The following is a 17,397-nucleotide window of genomic DNA, read 5'->3' on the forward strand; positions in this document are numbered from 1 at the left end:
TTATTTCTCCTTTGTCTTCTTTGACCTTTTTGGTTATATATATATGAATTATTTCATCATTTAGACTTATATAAGAAAAAAATTATACTAGATATTAATTCTGTTCCCCCCCCAAAAAAATGAAATTTTAAAAGATAAATGAAGAGAAGCCTGAGTTTGTTCCATTTTTAGAAGAGTTCTATGATGTCAATCCTTGTGACAGAAACAGTCAGGCTCCACCCTGATGTCTTAGGATCCCTTTGAATCTGAGTGTCCTTTCCCCTTGCTTCTGTGTGTTTTTTTTTTTTTTTTTCCAACAGCTTGCCCTGACACTCTCTTTGGAAGACTTCCCAAAGTTACTAGTCTCAGTTTGCCTAAGGTGCAGAGAGTTAGAAAGAACCAGTTGCCAGAATGGACCTCATTATGTAGCCTAGCCCTCTTCCTATACTGGCAAGAAAATCTGAGGTCCGTTTATACCTTAACTTCCCCGACAGAATCATGTTGGAGCCAGGATTTTGCATGAAATCACCTTTTACCCTAGCTTGCCTACTCTGATATCTTATGGGTTTTCGTGGAAGGACTTTCTAAATAAATCATGTGTACACAATCCTCATCTCAGGGCATGATTCTGGGGACCCTGATGTGAGCCATTGCCTTTCCTTTTTACAGATGAGGAAACCAAGGTTTGGTTATTTTAAATTGCCTGAAGTCACACTACCAATAAATGATGGAGTTGTGATTTGAAACCCGTGACTCAAAGTTTTTACTACTAATGTTATATTACATTTAAACTCCTTAATACTAAGTACATTTAAAGTAACTGAACAGATGTGGAAACAAAACTCAGGAATTGATTGATCAACAGATGTAAAAATGTTGTTCATATATTAAGAAATCTGTAAATGTTTGAGGAGGAATGACTGTGGACAGTATGACCAACATGTGATGCACCTCATCCAAAAATCCTTATCAGAGATGTGACATGTCCCAAATTTTTGCCCAGTGGTAAATGTTCAGTGTGGTTCTCAATCAAGGGCTCTCGTCAAGGTTGAACTGGATATTTCTATTAGTTTGCTACTGTTTCTGTAACAGATTAGTTGTTTAAAATCCAAGATGGGTCTCAACAGGCCATGTTAGACTTCTGACCTCACAAACTGTGGATAATAAATTAAGGTACTGATTGAGGATCTGCATTCCTTCTGGTGGCTTCAGGGGAGACTTCTGTTTTTTGAATTTCTTGCTCCTAGAGATGACCCAAATTTATCCAATTGTTGTCCAGTTGCTCCATCTTCAAAACTAGCAATGGGGCCAGGTGTGGTGGCACACACCTATAATCTCAGTGGCTTGGGAGACTGAGGCAGGGGGACCGCGAGTTCAAAGCCAGCCTCATCAAAAGCGAGGCTCTAAGCCACTCATTGAGTCCCTGTTTCTAAATAAGATACAGAATGGGTTTGGAGATGTGGCTCAGTGGTTGAGTGCCCATGAGTTCAATCCCCAGTACCAAAACAACAACAACAAAAACCAGCAATGGCCACTCAGTTTCTTCTCACATCCCTTTTCCTGTATTTCAGACACTTCTGATAGCCTTTTCTAATTTTTGGGACTCTTGTGATTATATCAGTACCACCAAATAATCCAACATGATATCTCTATTCTGAAATCAGCTGATTAGCAACCTTAGCTCCATCTGCAACTTTAATTTCCCTTTGCTCTGTAACATCACATATTCCTAGGTTTCAGAGTTTAGGATGTGGAACTCATTACTCTTCACAGTATTAAAAATCATTATGGCTCCTATCCATACTGCTTCTTGGTTCAGGTCACCAACTCCGCTAAGGTGTATTATTGCGGGTTTTTCTTCATCCTTTTACCTCAAAAAACACTATTATGTTGCCAGAATGACATTTCTGAAACCACTCTTTTTCCTGTGTTTAAAATCCACTTGTTGTGTACATTATGTACACAGCAAAGTCAAAACTCCTGATGTGGCTTTGATTCTCTGTCCCTTTCCTATCTCACTAGCTATGTTTCTTTATTTACCCCTAAGGTTGGAATTGGGGGCAACCAACCTATGGGTTCTCCAGGATAAACAAATGAAAGTAAATACTCTTATAGCATCTATTCTAGGACCCTTGCAATATAAGACAGAAATTTCAACATTCAAATTTAATTATGCTTATATTAGAGCAATGTGGTACTTGAGCCGATCTCCCACCCTACCTGGGGCCTGGAGCAGCTAAGCCAGGTGTCCTACCCAAGGGTAAGGCCTGTATCTTCCCCTCCTCTTTCAGTGTTTTGTTCCCACCTTCCTGAACTGCTTAATTTCCTTTGCTTACTTGGCTTCAGTCTGTGTTTGCCTAAAATACAACCCTCTATCGGTGGTCCATCTTATAACTATTTATCCCCTAGACATACCTCTGGGGCCACCTTCTTTCCTTTGAGAAGCATTTCTGACTCTTCTTCCTGATGCAAACACAATTCTCCTTTACATCTCCATGTATAATTTTTGGAAATATGACTTCTAAGTTATTTCCTTATTTTCATATCTCTCTTCCATAGCAGGAATGAGTGTGAATTTAAGGATGGATTCCATGTCTTACCCATCTTTACAGTCTTACACTGTCTGACACACTGTGAAAGCTCAGTAAAAGTTTGCATAATGGCAGATATGTCCAAAGTGAAAGTGCCTAAAATTTCATTATATGATCACTACTTAATATGAATTCTTATCTATTTTATTAAATTATTATTCCTTTATACCCATAGTAGTATCTTACAATAATAAAATATAGAAAAACTCATTACGACAAGGAAAAGACAAATATACCTAGATGTGAGCATGAGGACATGGGCCAGCACTGCATCTGGGCAGAGTCTGAAGATGGTGCTGATGGTGATAAGGGACAGACTCAATGCACTCCATGTTGGCCCATGAACATTCCTATTCCTAAACTCCTTTTCAATTTGTTATGATATTCACATGGAAACTTTTAGGCTTTTCTACCAAAATATCTCTAACAATTTTATAATCATCTCTCCTGTGAAGAACAATTTTATTTCAAGTTTCCAGTTTCACATAAAACTTCTTATGAACTTTAGACTCTGTTCTCTAGTCAGCCCATATTTGTACTACCATAAAATATGACTTTCTTCCCAAACCTGTTCTAAATGGAGCTGTGAGAGGATTTGCTATGTTTATCTGGTGATTTCCAGCATAGTTGGCCCAACCCAGTGATTTCACAGGTATGCCCAGCTTAAGTTCAGCAACTAGAAATACAAACTAAAGTTCTGGAGAGAGTTTGGGCTACAGATATATGTGAGGACACTTTGAAACCTTGACCCACTTGCTTTACCCAGCAGAATGGAAAATGCAAGAGGAAAAATCTGTGAGTGAGCACTAGTTCATAACATTCTTTGCTGGGCCTAGAAAAAAAGGAAAAACTAGTGAATAAAACTGTATTTCAATGTGAATATCTAATGCTAAGAAATCAGGCCTCCTGAAGTTAGTGAAGGGAAGGGTTATGGGCTTACACCCCATAAAACACATACATGGAACTGTATGTTTTATGTACTCTCATGTCATATTACCTCTGTAGGGCTAATGCTCTTTACCTCAAAACCTCAAACATTTTAGTAATTGTACCTTTTAGGTTTAAATCAATTAAATTTGCATGAGAAGGCCAGAACTGGATCATTTTAGTTGAGAATTAATGTTCAGTGAGCCTGCTTCTGCATTATATAAAACCTCTTGGTATTTCTAAGCATTGGGGTGAAATATCTGGTTCAAATTCTCCTATAACTCAGGAATTTAATTTCAAACAGCACTGTCATTGTTTATGTCTGTCTGTCTGTCTTTCTCTCCCCAAAAGATTTGAAAACATGAGAGAAAAAGATGGAAGAATCAAACTTTGACTACCTAAATTCATGATATTATCAGATAATTTTGATTGCTAGAAAGTTCTTGAAGGATGTGACTTTGATTCTTGTAAAGGATCTCTTTGCTTGAAATTTATGATCCATGAAATATATACACAGTGGAGAAAGAGAACTGGAATAGCAAATTGTTTAAATCATTGCTCCGTCTTAACTGTAGAGCTCACAAAGTGTGAAGAAATTGACCAGCTCAAGAAAACATGAATTTTTTTTTTGTTCTCTTACTTTAAAGCCATTGCAACATTTTATGTAGTGAGAATGGTTACTTTAATAAGGACCCATGATGCTTTTGTTACAGTATTCAACATCTGCATAAAATATAGCAGGATAATATTTTCTTGAACCTGGAAATGTATTCCTTCTAATCCAATCTCATGCAGTCATACTGCTTGAATATCAATCTTACTTTATCTTTCTTTTTTATTCTTTTGCTCTCTTGTCAGTCTTTTATCATCTTTCACATTCTGCTAAACTCAAAAAGACATTTTCATATTTTTTTTACTTTAAGCCAGTTCTCACTAAATTTTTTAAAACACTGAAAAAATTTCAGATACTTTGACTTCATGCTATCAGGTAGTCATGTCTATCCCCACCCTCCTTTTAAGTGGATAGTTTACTTTCTGTCACATGCAGTTTTTTAAATTCTAATTTTTTAAAAACCATCTTGCAATTTTTGTGTGTGTGTGCTCATTTCTACAGAAAATTTTATAAAATACTATTTACTTGTCTTTTACTTTACTGTTTCTAACAACTTTCTGGTTTTTCATATTATTCCCTCTGTTTTTCCAATAGATATCTTAACTCATTATTTTTTCACTATAACTCTTCTCAGTGTATGCCTTCTGAGTTCCATCATTTTCCATGTGAGTTTAAAAATAATTTTAACTATCTTGAACCAATTGTTATATGTCTACTTTCTACATTCTAATTCTGCTTATTATTTTTTATCTTTTTATTATATTTTAAGTGACAAGAGTTTGAGTTTAAAGAAAGTAAAATAAGAAACAAAGGAATAATAATATCATGGATTTAATTCCTGTTAGTAGTGAAAAAGGATATAGGTGAAAGGCAAGTTGTAGGAAGAAAGTGAACATATTAGATTTTGAAATAGTAAGGAACAGTCAGCTGTGTTTTGTAGTCTTTGGAAAAGCAAATTATAAAAAAAAATTGAAAGAAAAGTTCACCATACTTCCTTAGCCAGATTATTGAGAAGCACAAATGCTGATGAACATTTGAAGGCAATGAAAATGTAATTCTAATTATACTAATTTTAATAATTTTGCAAAACTCTCCAGACACTATTCCATGTGGTGTAATTCACTTTTAACAATTTTGAGAGTCAGAATGTGATCAATACTAGTAATCTTATCCTTACCCTTCTTTCTTTAAAAATGTGTAGATTGTATTATTTGTGTGTATATATATATACATATATGTGTATATATATATATATATATATATATATACAGTATTGTATATGTGACTGAATATATATTATTATATATTGAACATATACATATGTATATCTTCCAAATATTACTCATAATTCTTACATCCATTGAGAACCAACCATTTGCCCGAATAGGGATTCTTTGAAAGTCCAGGTTAAGCAACGCTCTTAAGATCAGTTTTTTATTTATACATAAGAAGCTTAAGTCATTTTCCTACTGAACTCTTATGACATGCAACCTGAGCCTTGTCATCACATTTCTTCCTAAGATTTTAACATTCCAGACATGGCTCAGTTTTACTTTGAGAGCATGACTTACATTTTTCATTCCTTCTAGAGGTTGAAAAAGGAAAAGAACACTATAGTAGGAGGAATAAATGGAACACATACCCATCAATGAATATGAAGAGGAGAATTGCCCCTAAAGCACAAAATCAACTCACACTAGCAAAGTAAAAAAAGAAAAATAAAAGGATTTTTTTTAAAGATCAAAAGGAATCAAATTGCCTTCTGTGAACATGGTAGAGTGTTGAGAGCCAGATTAGTTGAATGACCCCTGGCATTTTTGCCATAGGGAATGGTTGAAAGGTGACCCTGCTCTGGGGATTAGGGCGGATCCTGCTGGGAAGAGGGCACTCTGGGATTAGGGCGGCTCCTGCTGCCTTGGGCACCCACTACTTTGGAGTTCCCTTTGAGTTCTCACTGGCTTCTGAGAGAATTGGCGCATGGAGCCTGGTGGAGGGAGTGTGTTCCCAGGAAGTGTGTGTAGAGGGCCAGTGAGATTTCGGAAATAAAGAGATGGTGTTTGAACCTACAAGGCTTGGTGGCAGCTTGGTTATTTTGTGCCCAGCCACACTGCGGCAGTAGAATTTTGAGAGAATGGTCTCAATTTATCTATCAAGGTAACAGTTATTAAAGTGAAAGAAAAAAAAAGAAGGCTAAGTTTTTTTAAGAAAGAGACATACTTTAAGACAGATCATGAAATAATTGGAAATCATTTAATTGCTTTAGAGAATTTTAATCTTCCAAGTTCTCAATTAGATCCTATGACAATGACCAACTTCTCAATTACGACAATGAAAGAATCAGAACTTTGGAAAACCATTTCTTCAATATCTGGAGAAAATTGGGCATTAGAGTAGGCAGTAGAATTGAGGAGAAAAGCAAAGCTATTTATTTTAACATTCTGAGATGAACTTAACAAACTTTAGATCAAAAGAGTTAAGATATCAAGAGAAAGGAATAATATGAAGCACATGTAGGTAGGTTCACAAAGAACAAGTCAAATCATTTTTATGTATAAAATGTGACCTGTTTATTGAGAATCCATGTTAGCTTAATCATTAACATGAATGCATTCTCAGAATGGGTAGATCAGCTATAAATGCTTCAAGACCAGGTACTCATCATCCTATTTAATATCAAATAATGCTTCCGTTGGAAATTCTCTTTTAACTTCTCAAGTAGATCATAGGATAATTCCCTCTATGGGACTTGACCAGGACTGCACACAGTAGAACTCCTATTTCCCTCTCATGTGCTCCTCTAATATTTTAAGTTCTTCCAACAAACTCCCATTGTTTCCTCACATTCAATTTGTGAGATCACCTCTAGAAATCCTTTCTCCTGGATATCTTCTAGGCTTTTTCCTGGTAGAGTCACTGAATCTAAAGCTGTCAAATATTTTGAAAAGAACTAACCAATTTTAATATACATTTATAACATAAATTGAGTTAATATATGTTTAATGTATAATGTACTTTGAAAAAGAAATGCTATGAATAAATATAATACAATTCAAAATTTTATGTAAGTGTGGGATAAAATTTTCCATGCTTTTAAAGGATAATAATCATAAACATTTTTACCTACAGTTAACAATGGCCCTGACATCACTCAATTACTAGTTTTATGTAGTCTATAAATTAAATCCCATCTAGTTTGGATCTCAATTAAATTATTTCCTTATATTAAAAACTTGTATAGTACAGGGACTGACATTTTAATAATATTTTTAAGATTTTAAGGACATATTTTAATGCAGTGCAGTTGTGCTTCCCACCTTAGGCTGCATTTATAATTTTATTTGTATTGTCAACAATAACTTGCTGGGAGAACTAGAAATAAAGATATATTTTCTTTATTTCATAAGAATGTGAGTTTGGGGATTTTTAACCAAAATCGAAGAGGCAATGGAACATGCAGTCTGCTTGATTATGTAATTGCAAGGCTTTAGGGATTTATTAAAATATAGACCACAAGAAAAATAAACTTATTACAATTTTTAAGCCTCCGAAATATTTTAAAGGATATTAAATAAATATTACTCAAAACTTACATTTTAGCAGGAAGTACTAAATGAAAGAAGTGTTAATTTTTCCAGAATTAATTGAGATTTATTTCCCAGTTTATTTCTCTGGAGACAAATGTAGGTCTGTCCTCAAGAGTAGAATGATTTGCATAGGAGGAATGATTTAAATGGCTAGAAACCATTTTCACTCTTTACAAAATGTTTCACTATGTTTTGTCATATTGCCTGATAATGTTGCACTAGAGATTTCTTTCTTTGAGATAATAAAATGCAAATATCTCTGAAAGGGTCTCTTCAGCTTTAGTCATACTCATTTGGCTACTAGTGAAAAAAAAAATGTTTTTACAGGATAAAGGGAATGTTGCCAGCTAACAATTCCCTGGAGTCTGCACTACACCAAACGTTGCTTAGCAATTTCCAAGATTTTCTCAGTCTAATTTGGAGGAGTGTAAAGATTAGAAAACAAGGGGATGTGGGCATGTTATAGAGAGTTGTAAAATTGGTATTTATTGTATGTTTCCATTCTATCTATACTGAAAGCTTCACATGCAAAGAAAATGGAAAGTTAGCAGGTGAGTGTGGTAGAGTAGTACTACTTTAATTGAATGGTAAGGGAAAGCTTCTCCTAGCAAGTGATTTTTATACCAAGACTTGAACAATAAACAGTATTCAATTTTGCAAAAAGTTTGGAGAAAGGCTTTTTAGGCAGAGAAGAAAATATATTTATGTCCTGAGGTGGAAACTTAGCTTGTCAGAGTAAGTACGTAATTCTAACTTTCACTGATTTATGCATTCAATTGGATTACTTTATACATTAGTTTTTGAGATCTTTCACAATTTGATTTCTGCTTAAAATTAATTCTCCCCTGATTTCTCACCGTACATGGTGCTAATCCATGCCTCTGAGACTTTGTGTTGTTGTTTCTTTGTTTAGTATTCTTCTCATTTGTTATTTTTTTGTCTGATGAACTCTGCTTCAAGCATTTCCTCCTAAGGGAGCCTGCTCTCACTGTCCCCTGCCCACAACCTATAGAATTGCTACATCTTTAAGCTACTAACATCTGTGTATTTGAAACACTGCTTCACAATTACTAGTCTGCATTTCTCCTTTTATCACTTGTGAGTTTCCTTAGGACAGAAACACTATTAATTCATCCTAGAGTACATAGAGTCCAGCATAGTATGTATCTTCAGAACAATTTAATAATTTAGCATTTACTTTCAGTACAATTTCCATGATATATTTGTTCTAGTTAAAAGCCAATATCCGCTAGAATATTTATCATTATTTCATTCAAAACAATAAAACGTTAAATTGAATTATGATTACTCAAAGTGAATGCAAATTAGATTCATGGAAATATGTAAAGATTGAGTCATTTTTGGCCTATAATTTTCAATTCAGTATTTCAGTTTACCATACTTTATGATGGATGTTCAGCCCACACTTAAATATATTGGCAGTGAGAGCTAGTTATCACTTTATGGAAATCATGATTTAATAGCATGTTTTGTGTGGTTAGTTTTTTCCCTTCTTAAGTTAGACTGGTAGAATTATATTCGAAGCATTCATTGCACTATATTTACTGGAACTTGTGTTCATAACTTGGAACCCGAAGGTTTTTTCAACTCCTATGTCCTTGGCAGAAATGGAAGAGCTGTATGTGAAGGTAGGAAGGTGAGATGATGGGAGATGTGGCAAGAGAGTTAGGAAAAGGAAACAGTCATGCAGTATCCAGGAGGTTTTTCCACAGGCATATTTTTTTATGCCAATCCCAAGAAGATAATATGTGTAAAGCAAGGACATTCAGGAGGTTCACTTAGGAAAATCTCTCTGGTGGTTTCCAATTCTACCAAGTTGTATCAGTGAAATTCCATGGTACTGTCTCAGTGAACTGAGCCAACATCAAGGGAACAGGAAAGGAAAAGAATTAAAGAACTAAAGCTAATTTCATCTCTCTTCACTTTTACCTCTTTTCATCAGTCACACCAGCCAACACAGTTTCTTTTACCCTTATCTCAGGTGTATCAATCTATGTGAGCACCAGGCATTTCTCTGAAAGATATCTTTGAAGGGATTCTTAAGGAAAATAAGTTGAAATCTAAGATCATGAGAACCAAGTAGACATTGAATTTCCTCTGCTTACTGTATCCTGTGATACCTCTGTTCCTGACACTTACACCATTCAAACATATTTCTCATTGGCTCTTTCCTCTACCTGAATTGTTCTTTCCTCATATCCTCATGCATCCAAGTTTTGCACTTTTAGGTCTGGGTAGAGTTCACGGAGACCTTCTGCCTTCCATTCATCTAATATAGTTCCCTTCCCTCCACTCTTTTGCCAGTCTATTCTCTTTCAGGAACCTGTTTCATTTCCTTGAGAAAATTTATTATTTAAAACCACCTATATACATTTCATTTTATTGCACATCTTCTCCCTCTAGAATGGGAGATGAGACATGTTATCAAATGAGACATTTCCTCTTCTGTTCTCTGCTCCTTTCCCAGTACCTAGAATAGGCCTGGCACACAGAGAAGCTCAAGACATATTTTGTGGGATGATGGAGGAGGTGAATTGAAATCTACACACTACTTTATGGAGGAGCACAAATACACCTGGGAAAAACAAACAGAGATAATTTCACTGGTAATAAAGACTGGTCCCAGTACATTTGCAGCACAAGGTTATCAGCAACTCCCCAAACACAAGCTTTAGATCCCCTCACTTGCACTTTCACCTTCCATGGCCAAGAGAAGGGTTTAACAATGTTCAATAGTGTTATCGGATATGTATATCCACTAAATCAATCTGTTTTCATTCTAACTTCGGGATCTGCCCAAAGGTAAATTGAGTCAATACATTTAGTATAAGTTCAGTGACATATACTATGTGCTCTCTGTCCTTTTGTGTAGAGTTAGGTGGTGTCTAGTTGTCCCTTAGTGGAATGGGATGGCTCTAGGAATACTCCTTCAACCCCACATTGATCAGTAAGCATGGTGACATGAAGTCATCTATAAATGGGTTGGTTAAGCTTACTTCAAAAAGAATAAAAGATTATTTACTCTACCACAAACCCTGAAATAACATTTTCATGTTGTGGCTTAAATACAAAAGAAATGATAAGAGATTTTTTTCCAAAATTTAAAAATAATCCTAAATGGTTACATCATATTTTCAATAACCAATTGCAAAGTTAAAAAAAGCTAAGATGTCAATAATTTTAAAATGTTTCATAAGTGAAAAACTAATCATTCTATTCTTACCATAGAATATTTGATATCACAAAATTATCATCATATAATGATTTGATCAGGGAATACTGAATCAAATTGTATAGGGAACAATATATTAAAGAAGTATGGCAGGCTATTAATTATTAAAAAAGCAATTTTTTCTTGTTTATGTCATATTTGTGGGATTATAATTTTAACAATGTTTTGTATAATTTCAGTAATTTGTTGGGATGTCATTTCTTATTCTAAATAAATACTTGTTTTTACATCTAAGTTTGTGTTTGCAATTTTGAGTTTTTATTCTTAAAGAGTGCTTCCCACATTGTATAAGTTTCAGACTTCACAAACCCTGATATCCTCCAGATTTTATAGTAAATATTATGAAATAATACATATTCTGCTTCCTTTGATAGACTCTCATATTTACTGAGATACTATCTTGTTATGTTCTCAAGTAATAAATTAGGAGATAAGATGATCATGTAATCAATACATCATAACGGACCTTTTGGCAGGCCAAATCAAAAGTAGTTTCTACCAGGGAAGAAGGGTAGCATCATACTGAAATAGATGTCAGAGACATGACATTAAAATGACTTCAGCGGAATTGAAAATACATACTTGTAATACAAAAATATTTTCCCTCGCAAAGTTTCTGATATTTCAGCACTTGTGCAGTGTCTCAGGAGATGAGGACCCAAGTGACTGGCTTTTGTTTTAGATTTTTCATAACCGACTAGGGAAATATTTTTGCTATGCAGGTTCTTTTTAGTCTCAGTAAATGAATGAGCCTTTAATAGCTGTCTCTTTATTTAATTATTTTTAAAGTGTATATCAGTATGGACTCCTAGATTCTTACTTACTTTGCTAGGTATAGACTGTACTACCAGCATCCCTGATATTGACCCTCAAATTGTCCCAGATTTGGCCAATAAGTGTTCCTTGAGTGTGGTTTCCTTGCCCTTTTGTCGTGGCCCTCTGATTCTTTGAGCCATTCCTTGTTTTCTGATATAACAATTTGTTCCAAATTTATATTGTTTCTCTTCACAAGTTATGGAATATGCCTATCCTTCAAGATCTCTGGCTTTTTTCAAAAACACATACTATTTAGAAAACAGAATTCAGTAATTTGGCTCATATATGCTATCTGTTGGCCATTGCTTTAGGCCCTCTTGGAGGACTGAGCTTTAAATAGATATTCAAAATACATTTGTATGTAATATAATGAACACATCAAAAGATTAAAATAAGTTCATAGTGATATTTCCTGTTTCAAATGTATTTATTTTTATATAATAAACATCTAAACATTAAAACAAAAAATTCATACTATTACTTCAAATGAGCAAAATTCCCTTTACTTTTCACAAGATAAAATCAAATCATTGGTTTATTACTAACAAAACTTTAACATTTTTTAAAGGGAACCTATTTGTTTACATAAAATGGGCCTAGAAAGTAATAATGCTGATCTTGGAAAGACCAAAACCCAAACAGATAATATTGATAGTTAAACATAATGTATCACAAAATTCTTGTTACTGGAGGACAACATTAGCTACCGCTGTGATCTAGGTATTATATGGTAGGTGATTGCAGTGTTGTTGTAGAGTGTGCTGGAGTGAAAAAAAAAATATGACAAAAGCTCTTTCCAATATTCCCCAACACCTTTCCCCACATGGAAAAATCAAAGTAAGCATTCATTATACCTGGAATTTTGAGATGAATAGATATGTATGGAGAAGTAGAAACAAAGAAGAAACTACTGATGCTATCTATGTTGAGGCAACACTAGTGCCACAGAGGGCTTTGCTTTGAACAGTTGCTTAAATTTATAACTGAAAATGTACCAAAAATATATGCACAGGTATGTTGTACACATATGTGGGTGAAAAATTGGCCTGGAGTCATCTTAATTGGGCTTTGTCTCAAAGAGCTGCTGAAAAGTCAGTATAATTCCAACAGAGACAGTCTATGGAGAGATAGACTGCTGTTAGCAAAATCACTGTCAGTGAAATTCAGCCAAGGGAAAGGAGCAAATATCCTCAGGAACCCTGCAGTGAACTGAAACACTCTGCAAAGGACAGGAGACCAAGAATCAGCTTTGACCCCTACCAAGCCCAGACAGCATCCATGGGCAGCTCAACAAAGCACCAGCATGCAGGAGATTTCCTGTGCTCTAGACTATTCTCTTTTCCTCTTCCAACTTGAACCTTGGTGTAGTCAGAAACAGTGCAAGCTGCAACTGTGGAAAAGAGGAAAGAATTGAAGTATATATCTAGGTCCCACTTTTGTTCTGGAGACCTATCTTCAATAGCATGACTGATTAGGTGAATGCAGAAGCTTTAATTTTGAATAAAGCTTGGAGGTTTTTTATCACTACTCTGGCTACACCTATCAGCTCCCAAACTGAAACAGTTTAAATGACTAAAGTGCCAAGAAAAGAAAATTTTCAATATTTAAGATAGCTATGGGAGCCCAATTATGGATTTACCTAGGGGGAGAAGAATTACCCTGCAGAGCAGATCTCAAGGGGCATTATAATAGAAAACAAAGTTGATGAGCGAGTTTCTGTTACCAGTTTTGCTTCTTCAGAATATCACATATTTATATATTCATATATCATATATCTAAAATATACCTTTATATGCATATGTATAATGTAGTATATGAAGTACATTGTCTTTTATAGAGTTTCTTGTTCTTTTCTTTTTTAAAATTCCTATTTGGTTATCTCCTCAATTGCATTTTCACATATACATTTTTCCCTCAATGTGTTATCTATAAGCAAATAAGGGAAACATTTTTATACACAAGGTGGTTACTTAGTTTCCTTTATAATTGGAGAAAATCTTATTTTATCTAACCCTCACATGTCATGTGATATATTGGATACCTTAACACACTTGCATGTAAATGTTTAGAAATCACAAATCATCTCAAATTGGAATTAGATTTGAAAAATGTATTCAATAAGATGTGTAAGATGAGATAGAATTAATTCTAATTAAATTCATAGACAATTTGAAATTACATGTAAATCTGTAATATCAAATTATCTTAGATATGAATTACTATTAAATTTGCATTCAGAAAAAAATGTGTTATGTTCACATCTGAGAACCCTTTAGATAGAATCATAGAACAAGTATCCTATCTTTACTCTCTCTTCCTTTCCTACTACCTAAATGTCATGGAAAAATCTGCCCATCTTGATTATCAACAAGATAAAGATTTTCAGAAATGCATAGAACCTAAGATTTACATTTCAATGGAAGATAGAATACAATTAAGAAATGTTCTTTTTATAAGTGCAAAAAGTATTACTTAAGAGGTGACAATATTAAGACTCTAAAAAGTAGTCCATCAAATACTGGATTTCAGATGTTAATGTTAGCAGAAATATACAAAATAATTGTATCTTGAAAGAATGTTTCATGCTTATATTCTTCAAGATGTAGTCTCACAGATGTAAACATTAAACAAGTATCATTTTAAACTGACATTGGTAATTAACTCAGAAAAATCCTTGAGATTTTGTGGATGGGTCGTATGACTTAGAAATTAAATTTTGTCCGAAGGAGATTGGTGTTTATCATAACAGGAGCCCTAAAGCCATCCTTTAGGCAAGGTGCATGAAAAACAATGTTGTAGTATGTAAAAGTTATTAATATCCTGCAATGACCTCATTTTCACTTATATGAGGCTAAGAAAAAAAAGTATATTGAAAAGTTTGTTGCAATAGCTATAAGAAATAATTCAAATATAGCAAAAATGAATGAGTTTCAACATTCAGAATTACCCTGCAAATTTTAGGCCACCTAATAGTACTAGTTGTGATTATATACCATTCTAGTTCAATAAATCTTGACACCAAAAGCTATTCTTACCTTATTCTATAGGGATAGAAGTTCTTTTTTGCACAGAATGGCAATGTTTCCAGATAAAATATTGACTCTCTCAGACTTCTGTGCCAACAGAGGCCATGTAACTTTATAGAGGCAATGAGATACAGGTACAAACCCAGCAGGGTATTCCTGGAATACTTTTGTTTCCCTAATACAGACACCTCCTTTTTTCTTTCTCTTTCTAACCCAATGCACAGCTGAAGTAGAGAAGCCATCTTGCCAACAAGATATGTCAAACATGAAGATAAAGCCTTGTCTATAAGAAAGATGGAGCAGAAAGATAAAAGGGATCTATACTCCCTACCTTCACATTTTTTTTTACGAAAATAAATTGCTATTATAAGGTTAAGCAGCAGAAATTGACATCTATTACATGCACATAAATGCATCATAATTCATACAATGTCACTAAGTTGATAGGCATATCCTTTTTAGAGGATGAATCTAAGAGACTCAAAAATCTTGTCAAATATTAAAAAAAACTAAGAATTCTTATCTCATTGTGATTTTGCAAATTTTTTACAATCTTTTCATTACCAAACTGTTAAATACATTTGAATCTTTAATGTATTTTTTGAGTAAAATAGAAAAATCCTATTGTGTATGTGTTTGTGCGTGTGTACATGTGTGCATGTGTATGTTTGCATGTATACTTAAGGAACATGAAGGGACACTAGCTATTTACAACTCTTATTTAAATATCTCTTTCCAAATTCTACTTTCAAAGTGAATAGATTCTAGTATATATGCCATTAAAATAATTTAATAATTTATTTGTCTTAAGTTTGTCCTCATTAGTGTGTGTGTGTGTGTGTGTGTGTGTGTGTACGTGTATGAACACTGACTCCTTTATCTCATGGTAAAATATACTGTTGAAGAGATATGTTTCTCTATAGAGCCAAGTCATGTTCTTCTATCTGATCCCTAGATTTCCCTTCTGGCTGTCAGCCACTCTGAGTATCAAGAACAATTAATGTCTGGGGATTTTTAAGTTGATGGAAAAAAATGTAATATAACCACTCCACAGATCAGTAAATGAAGCCCCCTGATGATATTTCCTTTTTCAAAGTCATCCCTTATGCAGATGTTATTTGCTCTTGAGAAGCAAAATGATTGCTTGAAACATCACATAAGCCATCCTTGACATGCCCTCTCTCAATCACCTTTTAAAAGGAAGAAAAATGAAAAGTCACTCTGTCAAGCAATACTTGAAAAGAAAGAAGATAACTGTTCCTCAGTATGTGGGAGCCATGGCCAGAATTACATAGATACTGGCTGGACTGAGAAACAACTGGAAGCCTATACATACTTGACCTCCGAACTGTGAGCAGTGCTAAAGAAGGAAGCTGAGCAGGGCCACAATTCACACTCACAACCCATCTGTAGTACAGGTATGCAGACATTTGAACAGCCATCCATTTCATGAAATGTAATTTGCTTTTAATGTTAGCTGGGGACATTGCCTTCTTATATTTTACCATCCCCCATGTACTCATAGCCATAAGAAACTCTGAAAATTTAGATCCCAGTAAAATAATAGGATTGGAGAATTAGGGGAAAATTGGCACATGGAAACTTGCAATGTGGTGTTACCTATATGTGAGGACAGTGCTGATGAACAATTACTGGGAGGTGTGTAAGATTACCAAGTACTGCTTCAGCAAAAGACATTTAAATAAATACAGGCTGAATATAAAAATAAACTTTCATCCTAGAAGAGAAAGCAAAGCAACAGATTAAGATTCCTTGTGATGCCCTGGCATTCCGTTGTATTCCCAGTGACTCTTGAGTCTGAGGCGGGAGGCTCGAAAGTTCAAAGCCAGCCTCAGAAACTTAATAAGGCCCTAAGCAACTTACAGAGACCCTGTCTCAAAATAAAAAATTAGAAGGGCTGGGTATGTTGCTCAATGGTTAGTGCCCTGGGTTCAATGGAAGACACTCCCCCCCCCAAAAAAAAAAAACCCAACAATTTCCTCTTCACAAGTCAAGCCTGTTAAAAGTCAGTAATTGTTCTAAAATATTCTATACATTAATTTGCTTTCCATTTTAAGAAGGTTTCTATTGTCACTTAAGTAGGCAATAAGAGATAACTTCAGGAACACATGTTTCTTAATAATAGGCTAACCAGGGCTATTAATTAGGATTGAGCAATTTTTATTCAAGGATGGACGCATAGAACACCACACATGCAAACTGAATATAGAGAACTAATGCAAACAAACTGTGATGCAGAACAGAAATTCTTCATCTTAGAAGGGAAGAATTATCCTAAGATATGTCTTGAAAGGACTTAGCTAGAAAAAGCAGAATAAATGCTTTTAAAATATCTATAGCTAAAGAAGACAATCCAAGAATAATTAACAATGCAGATATCCTTTTACACTTTTTGTAATGTTAAGACAAAGAAATTATGGTATTAAAATTCTGGCCCCAAAATATATATGTTACACAGGGATCAGAAAAAATACAAGAAACCTTTGGTGAATTCCAAGCTGGATTAAAAATTAAACATTTGCAACCTCAAATACTAAAAGATAATGGATGGATGCTTATAGAGCTATTTCTTTTTTCCTTTTCTAGA

This window comes from Ictidomys tridecemlineatus, chromosome 1, assembly GCF_052094955.1.
Source record: "Ictidomys tridecemlineatus isolate mIctTri1 chromosome 1, mIctTri1.hap1, whole genome shotgun sequence".
Taxonomy (NCBI): Eukaryota; Metazoa; Chordata; class Mammalia; order Rodentia; family Sciuridae; genus Ictidomys; species Ictidomys tridecemlineatus.